This window comes from Triturus cristatus, chromosome 3_2, assembly GCF_964204655.1.
Source record: "Triturus cristatus chromosome 3_2, aTriCri1.1, whole genome shotgun sequence".
Lineage (NCBI taxonomy): Eukaryota > Metazoa > Chordata > Amphibia > Caudata > Salamandridae > Triturus > Triturus cristatus.
The window spans coordinates 731,363,528-731,374,031 of NC_140584.1; the positions used below are offsets into that span (position 1 = coordinate 731,363,528).

Sequence of the window (10,504 nt, forward strand, 5' to 3'; positions counted from 1 at the left end):
CCGTCCTTCTTCCTTCCACCCTTCTTTCCTTTTTCGTTCAACCCATTCATCAAGGTCATCTGATCTGACTTTTAGTCTCCTCCATAAAACTACAGCTGAGTTGAAGTCAGATAGAAGAGGCCATTGGTTACTCAACACTCCCGCCACTAATGCTTTTACTAATGCTAAGTAAAGGATGTCTTCAACCGTTCACAACAACTTCTTACTTAATAAGTCTCAACAGTACAGTATACAGTACACCCTTGCAGTGAGTGTAATGTCAATAAGTAAGGATTAGGAATATAACTCACCACCGCCCGCCACTGCTGCTGGGTCACCCCCTGTAGCTCCTCCTGCAACTGCCGCCTCTTCTCCGCACTCAGCAGCCACAACGCCTTCGCCGCTGGCCCCGGCACTGGTGGTTGGTAGTACGCCTAGAAAAAACATTACACATTTTTTAGATGCCATATACACCTCCCCCTATTTTTCACTAGCAAGATTGAAGAAAAAGTTAATACATACATATATAACAGACATCACTAGTACAAATCAGGTAGTAGAGTAGACACTAGTAGTGGTATATGGCCCCTACGCTCATTCTAGTCCTTGCTTAGCTAGCCCCAACCATGCAACCATTTTACCTTTGTGACTTTTATTTTTGTGCACGTCACCTCGCAGCTTGTTGTGTAAGACGCCTTTAAGCCCACATGAGCACATACTGCTACTGTCTGAGCACTGTGTACAAGGTCGAAAAACAAGCCACTTTGTTATGGAGTTCTGGTGTTAGTCCATATTGCTTATCCATAAAAATGGTACACTTTTTGGCACGACTGAGAAATACTTGCAATATAATAACGTGCACCATTTATCTCATAACAGACGGAAGACTCCCTTCTATGAACCAGAGCTTTGCACAGCTTATGATGTAACCAGTACTAGGTTCTTCTAAGGTGAGGGGTCCCCAGAATTCGCTCAAAGATCTTCATTTATAATTTTATATAAACTATCAGGCACATGCATCAAACCTTTTTGCGATCGCAAAGGGTGCGAATCGCAAAAATAGGCCGTTTGCGATCGCAAAAGTCAGTGTTGAAATGCATCAACTGTAGATTTGCGAAAATTCATTTTTTCGCAAATATAAGGAATCGCAAAACATTCTGCGAATCAAATAGCGAATCGGTATTAGCGTGTCCCAATTACCGAATCGCAAACAACGAATCGCAAAATGTATGCATGACAAATCGCAAATAGCGATTTCCATGAAAATCGCAAATTAGCGATCGCTAAATAAGAAGGATCACAACCAGGTGGTAATCATGAGTGCAAATCACAGACCGGTGAAAACCAACTGAAACCCATTTAAACACACCCAGAATGAGCCAGCACTGTTCACAATGGCAGGGATTTACCTGATGGCGAGGAGGATGAGGCTGCAGGCTGCCGCACAGAGACGGAGGCGAATGAATGAGCGCATCTTCAGAGTCCGCATAACTTTGCTAGGCCAGCAAGAGGATGAGATATACGACAAGTATAGGCTCAATGCAGCAATGATCCATGACCTAATCAATGAATTGGACCCCATAATGCAACGACAGACACGTAGGACCAATGCCATCCCAACGCATGTGCAGGTCCTATGTTGCCTACACCTTCTGGCGTCAGGCAGTTTTCAGGGGGTCATTGCTGTTGCGGGAGGTGTGTCACAAAGCGCACTTTCAAGAATATTGAAAGCATTCCTTGATGCCATGATGGCCGTGATCGGGTCTCATATCAAGTTCCCTACCACCGCGCTTGACCTTGCAAAAACCAAACAGGAGTTCTACCAGATAGCTCGTTTCCCACATGTTTTGGGTTGTATTGATTGCACCCACGTTGCAATATGTCCCCCTGCAACACAGGAATATATATATAGAAATAGGAAATCTTACCATTCCCTCAATATTCAGGTTGTTTGCAATGCCAAAAACATTATCACTGACATTGTTGCGCAATTTCCAGGGAGTGCACATGACTCTTATATCTTCAGGCAAAGTGGCATACACACCCGTCTTGTCAGGGGAGAATTTGGAGAGGGACATCTGCTTGGTAAATATGTGTTATAGTTTATCACTGTCATTGTACGTATGTCAATGTGAAGCTGCCACTGACTCTTTGCTCCATTACATGTAGGTGACAGCGCATACGCCTTGCGTAATTACCTAATGACGCCTTACCTCAATCCCACAACTGCCAATCAACAGAGGTACAATGCAGCACATATTTCGACAAGGAACATCATAGAGCGCACATTTGGGCTGTTGAAGAGCCGATTCAGATGTCTACATAAGACCGGTGGAGCACTGAAGTACAACCCTGAACAATGCTGCAAGATAGTAGCGGCATGTGCCATGCTGCACAACATAGCGACAAGGGGAGGAATGGACATCGAGGTGTCTGACAGCGATTCGGAGGATGGGAACCAGCAAGTGCCACAACACCATGCAGCACAAGGGGCAGGCGCAGCAGAAGGGCGTAGGAGAAGATTTGACATCACACAAAATTATTTCTGAGGTGAGTAATGATGACACAGAAACTGACTATTGCTATCAGAGTATTCTTTAATTAAATAAAATTGCCATGAGTGTTCAAGCACACTTGTAATCTGACCAGTGCAATGGACATAAGTGGTTTGCAAATGTCAATTCACTTGTCACTCTGTGAAAAGTCAAATCCAAATAAATGGTTACGTCACCATAGTGGAATGCACTTGTACATGCCAGTCTAGCGCTTTTTCCCACGAACACCCAGACGCCTGTCAGACCCAGCATTGTCATCCGTTATGTTGGAAGCGGCGGGGGTACTGCTGCGTGTGTTGCGTCTTCCTGCAGTGCGGACTGGAACTGCCACACTACTTAGGCTTGAGCCACCCTCACTACCCTCTTCGGGCGTGGAATTGTTGGCCGCAATTGTGGAAGCATTTAGCAAATCAACTGCATTTGTGACCTGGTCCAGTGCTTTAGCCACATCGCCGCTCCAATGGCACATTTCAGTTTGCATGGTCACAGACCTACGTGCCAGCAGTGCAGTTGTCGTGGCCAATCTATTGTTTGATTTAGCAAACATTTTCAATTGCAGCATTAGTTGACGATGCTGTCTCTTCTGGGATACATTTCCCTCATGCATCACCTTGCTCAGTTGCTGCACACTTTCTGACAGTACTGCTATGTTGCTAGCCATCTTGCCAACTTGCAATTGTACTAATCGTGTGTTTTTTGTCTGCAGGCGCTGCATACGGAGCATCTGTCCCTCAAGACCACCCCAGACATCACTTGGTTGCTCCTCCTGCTGTGTCCTGAGTGCTCTTCCTCTCCTACGCCGGGCTCTGTGATTAGTTCTGGGGACCTGTGGTTGTGTTTGTGTGATGGAAGTTGTCTGGCCATGGCTGCCACCTGGTGTTGCATCAGCCTCATCATCTTCACACTCCATGGTGACTAGGGATGGAACAGTAGCCCTGCGTGACTTTGTTGGACGTGAGGGATTTATTTGCACCACAGGTGTGTCCATCTGTTCACCTGCGCTGGTGTCCTGCATGTCTGGGGAATCGCTATCCACATCTTCTACACGTTGTGCATCTGTGAGGTGAAACAGTGCAACACTGTATTATTTCATGTCTGTGATATTAATTGCACAGTAATAAATTTCTGCCTTTGTAAATGATTTTATACTCTATTAAGCTTTTTTGGGTTGTTACTCTGAGATTTGACATTTTAACTGCTTGACCTGACTACATCTCCCATAATGCCCCTCACCTACTGAATGCATTGTGTACTGGATGTTCAGGGTCTGCACTTGGGCTGTGCTGTGGTCGAGTTCTACCTTTACATTTCGTAACACTAAGAAAACATACATTCATCTTACCTTCAGATGTGTTTGCTGCTCCGGACGTGTCCAGCTGGGTCACACCAACAACAGCTTCTGGCTGGATGGTGGATTCAATCAAGTCCTCCATGGGAGTGTTCCCAGTGTCTGTTGGTGTTCCCCCTCCTGTCTTCTTTGCCTCCTTCAGGCGGTCAGCTATGCGCACCTTAGCCCGACTGCGCAAGTCGTACCATCGTTTTTTGAGTTCTTCAATGGTGCGGTGTGTCACCCCAATGGCATTGACCCTGTTTTGGATCCGGAGCCAGATTTTCCTTTTCTCCTGCTCTGCCACTTTCAATGATGCCTTTCCAAACAGCTTGTCATGGCTGTGGACTACTCCCTCAATGAGGGTGTCAATTTCTTTTTCTGCAAATTTAATTTTGCGTTTCCTGCCTGTTTGGCTCTCCTCTGCTGTTTGTGAGGCTTCCATTTGATATCACAAGTTTTTCTTCTGTCTCTGTCACACTCCTGTTCTGCTCCCAGAGCCAGCTCCCTCCTCTCCCTGACACTGTGCACTGGAAATGAGGCTGGTGCTGCTCACTTCCTGGTTGTGATGTCATCAGGATGCATCAAAAAGCGACTTCGGTATTAGCGATTTCGCTAATTGCGAAATCGCTAATAGCGAGTTCGCAAATGCCGAAATCGCAATTTATTTAGCGATTTTTAGCGATTCGCAATATTCTCGCAATGTTTTTGTTGCATCGTGTTTTGCGAGTCTTTATTTGCGATTCCTTAAAATTCGCAAATAAGGACTCGCAAACTCTCTTTTTGATGCATGTGCCTGAATATTCCTACCAAGGGGAGGGTGGTGCTTCCACCACTGTTCAGTTATCATGATTTCACCTTTTGTCTTCTACTTGTAGTAAGTATAACTAAGTGTAGCAATGTTTATTGTTTTAATCTTATGCATTTTGCTGTTGGTGCTGCATTATAGAACAACGTACAGAGCATGTCAGTTGAAAATAAACCTTTTGAACTTACATAGACTCGGTGGTCTTTGGTGTGGACTTACACGAGTGAGTGAGCAAAAGGGTGTGCAATGTGCATGTGTATTGCTTCCGCGACTGAGAGGTTGGAGTGTTATAATCTGGGTTGTCTACTCATTGGGTATGGGGGGTTCGGTGAGCTAATAGTAATGAGACACTATAGCTAGTCGGTCAAGGGATTGTGGTGGGTTCTGATTGAGGTGTGAGGAAGGTCCAACCTCCCATCACCAATGTCCTATTTTCTTGTGCAAATTTCTGTATGTGCAGAATCCCTACAACAGTAGTAGTATGTCCTATTCTATCAAAAATAGTAAAATCTGGTTGGGCATTTTGTTGTTGCGAATTTTCGAAAAGCCTCAAGATTAAGAAATCCTCAAGAATAGGAAGATTAGAAGTAGTAGAAGAGGACAACCCAAAGGACTGGACTCAATGGCTAGATCTATTGGTGAATCTGAGTTTTCTTTAAAACCTTTCAAATAAAGAGTGGCCAACTGGGCAAGCTTAACTACAGACAGTATAGTAGTAGTAAAGAGAGTCATAGCAGAGGCAGTTAGAGGAAGGGATAACAAGAATTTAGAAACAGATAGTCTAGATAGAAGAAGAATTGGTAAAAAAAATAACATTAGGAAACGGAAACAATAGTTCGGAAAAAATAAGGTGCAGTAAAAGTTAGGGAATAATAATTATTAATATTAACAACAGGAAGACTTACTGGGGCCAGCAGCAGAGCCCTCGATAGAAGAGTGGTTCTGGTCCTGTTCCTCCTGTCCCTGGTGTTTTTCTTGTCCAGTTGCTCCCGCCAACTCCGACCCTGTCTTCTTGCCCCTGGATGCTGATCATGAAAGATATAAGAAAGAAAGAGATAAACATTGATGATTGGTGTGAAACAAATAAAATATTTTTTTAAACGGTCAAAAAATCATTTATGGAAACAACAGTTGCAATAAAATCTAATCTGGTCGACTAGTAGTATCGAGAGAATTGCGGACCAACTAGTTATTATTTATCAACACTAATCCAGTGTTCCATTCTGATTCCAGAATACCAACTAAGCCTAAGTACCACCTGACCTAGCCCACCTATTCAAGGCGGGAGAATTTTTCACTAAGTCTGCATTTCCATTTATTTTAGTCCTCAAAAATGCATAAATGGAGGACACATGCCTACATTTTTGCATACACCAAAGTGTTGGTTGGTTGCTGCTGATGTTCTGCTAGTGCTAAGCCTATTACCACTCAATAAACAACCTACAAAAGGTTCTATTAAGGACTGGAGTAAGCAGCATTCCGCAGCAAGTGACATAACAGAGGGTGCGTCACGAAGACCACTAAAAAACTACCAACTCATACTAATCAGTAACTAAACCTAAGTATCAATCCACCACTATCTCTTAGTGACAGGAGGACAAAGGAAGAACTATTGTGTCTCTAGCATTACCTAACTTAAGTTATCTAATAGAAATTATTACATAATCACGCAAAGTTGCAAACAAGTAAGATTAGTAGTGCCGAGCACCTGTGTCATAACAATCACAAAAGATTTTTAAACGTAATTTACCTGCAATGTAAGCATCAGCATTCTTGCTGGTCGGAAAAAAACATATATTCGCAATACATATAACACAGAGCAGAAGAACAGACACAAAGTAGTAATATTAAATAGCTACTCACCAAGCCCCTGGACCTCCACTCCTAGCAGGTCCAGCAGGTCCTGCTCCTGGTCCAGGTTATCGGACCACTGGTGCGTCAACTGGTTTTGGGTGTGCCGGCACCAGAGCAGCGAAACACTGGCTGGCGCGCCTTTCCCCAACGCTGCCAACGCTCCCGGAGCACGAACCCAGGCCTGCTGCCTGCTGCCAGGGTTAAGGGAAGGTGGCGCTGCACAAAAAAACCCTGCTCGGCCTCACCGAATAAGGCCCTTGGCTGCACCCCATGTTAGCGCCGCCTTCCGCAAGGACGGCTGTCGCGGCTGTGGCTATGGCTACGAACCCTGCGGCCCTTTGCCATGGTTCTGGGTAGTAGGATGGGGCGGAAAAGAAAAGGTAGGAAGGAAAAAAGTAAGTAAAAGAAATTAAAAAAGCAGGTACTAGAAAAAGTGTAAAAAAGTATTGAAACATACACAAAAAGTTGAAACAAACTCAAATTATAGAATCAGGAAAATAGAGAGATAGATAATAAACAAAAAAAATCAGAAAAAGTTTCCACAAACAAAGGATTAAAAAGATAGAGGGAGGATTGAAAAGCAGGCCCAGAACCATAGCAATAGAGTGAAAAACAAGATGGCCACGCCCATTGCAACCGCGTGGGCACGTTCACGCGATATTTCCCCCCCGAGCATGCAAAAAGCGTCGCGAACATGTAATACGCGTTCCTGAACAGAAAATACTTATCGCGAATGGGTGGGAGCATGCAGTACGCGACCCGGACCAGGAAATAAGCATCGCGAGCATGCAATACGTGACCCGGAGCAGGAAATAACCATCGCGAGAGGGCGGGACAGGTGAAAAAAAAGATGGCCACGCCCATTAGCGACCGCATGGGCAATTTGGCGCTATATTTTCCCGCCAGCACGCAAAAACACATCGCGAATGGGCGGGGCAAGCATTTCCGCGTCTTCGCGGAGTCCGCATTCTCGGGGAGATTTGTGGCAATTTCGCTGAGATTTGTGTAACGCGACTACGCAAATTCCGCCTACCCCTAGAAATGAGACTGATGGGAGTTGGAGCAATAGCAACCATTCCTCCTCCCACCTAGCACAACCAGTTCATCTTAGCCTATGGCTACCTGACATTGAATGAAAATGGACTGGTGTTCGAAATGTGGGTCTCTAGTTCGCAATAGTTTTCACCTTTTTCCAAGTAGGGTAAGGGAGTAACGCCCTTAGACAACTCCTGCTCACCCCCTTGGTACATTGGCACGAGCAGGCAGGCTGCTTATCTGAGAGGCAGTATGTAAAGCATGTGTGCACACATACAGTAACACAGTGAAAATACTACAAATAGACACCACACCAGTTTAGAAAGATAAGTAATCTTCATCTAAACCAAACAAGACTAAGATGACAAAAATCCACAGTACATGTATTCAGGTGTCACCAAAAATAGGTTACTTGTAGCAACAAATAACTCCACCTGGAACTATTACGATGTCGTGACAGATGAAAATCCAAAGTACGGCACAGACTGCAAGGTGCGCGGCATCGGGCACGGAGTCACACAAACCCCCAAACAACAGTACCTAGTGAGTATTCGGTGACCTGTAACAAAGTGATACTATAAAATTCCTTTTTATAGTATCACTTTCTTACAGGTCACCGAATACTCACGATGGACTAAGCATCTAGCAACAAATATATGTCCTTCTCTCCCCCAGGTATATTGACTACAAAGACCTATTGAGGCATTATAATTTCATGCAGCCATTTCTCCTGCATAACAACATTATTCTCTTTCACAATAAGTGTATCACGATATAACACATCACTGTGAGTATAGGAAGGGATCCTTAAGGTCCTGAAGAAGAAGCCTGGTGAGCTTCGAAACATGTCAGCAGACATAGGAGGCATAGTTCATTGAGGCATACACACCTCCTCCCCCCACCTTTTACTAATACCAGCTCAAAGGTATATTAACATTTTCTAGACCAACGAGCCAGGTATTTTTTATCTCACTCTCCTATTCACCCCTGACCCTTCCTCTCACACCCCTACACAACACATAGTTGTCTCACAACAACAGTGCTCCCACGCAAACGTAGGTCGTAGCACGCCCCGTCCCGTAGAGGGGCGGGAAGACCCCTATGAGGAAGCATGACACCAAGTGCCCTTTTGGTGTGTGAGGGGTATTTTAACAACTAGTGTGTACTTTCCACTATTGTGGGGATACATACCTATTCTGGGAGGTTCTGACATACATACATACTTGTGGGTGGATCACTGTGTTTATTGACTAAAGCTCGGGAGGATGTATCCACCTCCACTACTCATGTTGAGTGGCACCTCTCCACTCCCCATTTTGTTCCTTTTTTGGGTTTGAGTATGTGCCTTGTTGCACAACACATTAACCTACGCATGTGCAAGTATTTTATCCTGCTGGCCCCTTTTTTAGGTTGTGAGATGCACTATACCACTGTTCAGTGTTAAAAGATGCATATGCACCAGAATAAGTAGATGCATGGTTATGCCTCTTTCATCTGGGAAATGTGAGGAAACAATTGTCAAGGTATTGACAATACTGCCATGTTTTTGTATTGGGAATGCATGAGAACAACATGTGCATGGAGATAACCTTCAGAACTATTGTAAGTGCTCAACATGTGTCAGGACATTGACAAATGTCTGGACTGCTCTCTGTGTGGCCACACCAACTCTGTAAACTGTGTTGATGTTGAATCACTCAACTGTGAAATCCCATGCTGTAAATCCAGGGTGCAGGAAATGTCCATGTCTAGCACTTGGTGAGTAGTGATTGATCAGTGAGCCAGTGTTCGGTCCCAGCACTGGTGCCCACTGTACTCCAATGTATCCCAAGGGCAGTTTACAGGTTTGTTAACGCATGTCACCTATCGCACTACCCTTTCACTTGATTGAATGTAGGATTCCATCCTCTCTATTCCAAAGCTGAGTCCATGTTTCTGACTTTGTAATTGTGACAACCCATGCCATTTAATTCAGTGCTCTTAACTGGTCATACATGATGCTTTGTAAACCATGGTTTAGTTGCCTTACTGTTAGATTCAGAGATGCCAAATGAGAATCATTCAGAAGTGCTTTACAAAAATGAAATGAAAAGCAATAACACTCAAGCTGTACAGTGTGCGCACAATGCAAGAAATAAGCGAGGTACATTCAGACTTGACCTTAACAAATGTAGACTTATGCAGTGTTTGAGAAAATGGAAAGAAGAGTTGAATGCACATTTTCAAGCAAGATGTTCAGGACTAAATGTTTGTACAGACAATGCATCCAGATGGACCAGGGGCATAGTGATCCACATGAAGCATGAGGAAGATGCAGTTATTGAACTTGGCAGTGTGCTGACCTGTGTTTACCTGGCAAACTGGTATAATGTATCCAATGTGGATCGAAGTCTGAGTTATCTCCCCAAAACTGTGCATAACTGGCACAAAACTGTAGGCCAAATACCTTTTACCCTAGCTATGCCCACTACCTTAGTGTGTCCAGAGACACACTAAGGTTGAAAGATATGTGACCTGACAAGCAACTACTTCTGCTACTGGACATATGAGAAAATAAATATGATCTGTGTGATATGGCCCATTCAATGACTACACCAGCATGATGTATAACTATCAAAATATGTGACCTGTACCACTAGACCTGCTGGTTCCCATGTTGATGCGTATGGAAAGTAGAGTGGATACCATGTCTCAAATCAATTGTGTGACTCCTATTCCCATTATGAAGTCTAAACTCCCTTGCATTAGATGAGACAGTAATATTTATGACACAAGGCCATCAGCAGTGAACGCAAATACATCAGCTGGTACTTAGTTATGTTGAAGACATTGTGGATGAGGAAGTTGACTTTGCATCCACACAATGTCGCCGACATCATCATGTGTGAGGGTGCACAGATTTACTTGTGTTCTAACATGTGGTATTGGCAGAACATTAGCAAGTAA

At 44.2% G+C, this 10,504-nt stretch overlaps 1 long non-coding RNA gene across 1 annotated transcript; it reads left to right on the forward strand.

Annotated features, from left to right (window-relative positions):
- The first annotated feature begins 2,146 nt into the window (after nucleotides 1-2,146).
- LOC146858015 (uncharacterized) lies at nucleotides 2,147-3,675 on the forward strand. Its single transcript, XR_014979641.1, has 2 exons — nucleotides 2,147-2,529; nucleotides 3,241-3,675. It is a non-coding gene; the product is annotated as an uncharacterized LOC146858015 (long non-coding RNA).
- Nucleotides 3,676-10,504: the final 6,829 nt, after the last annotated feature.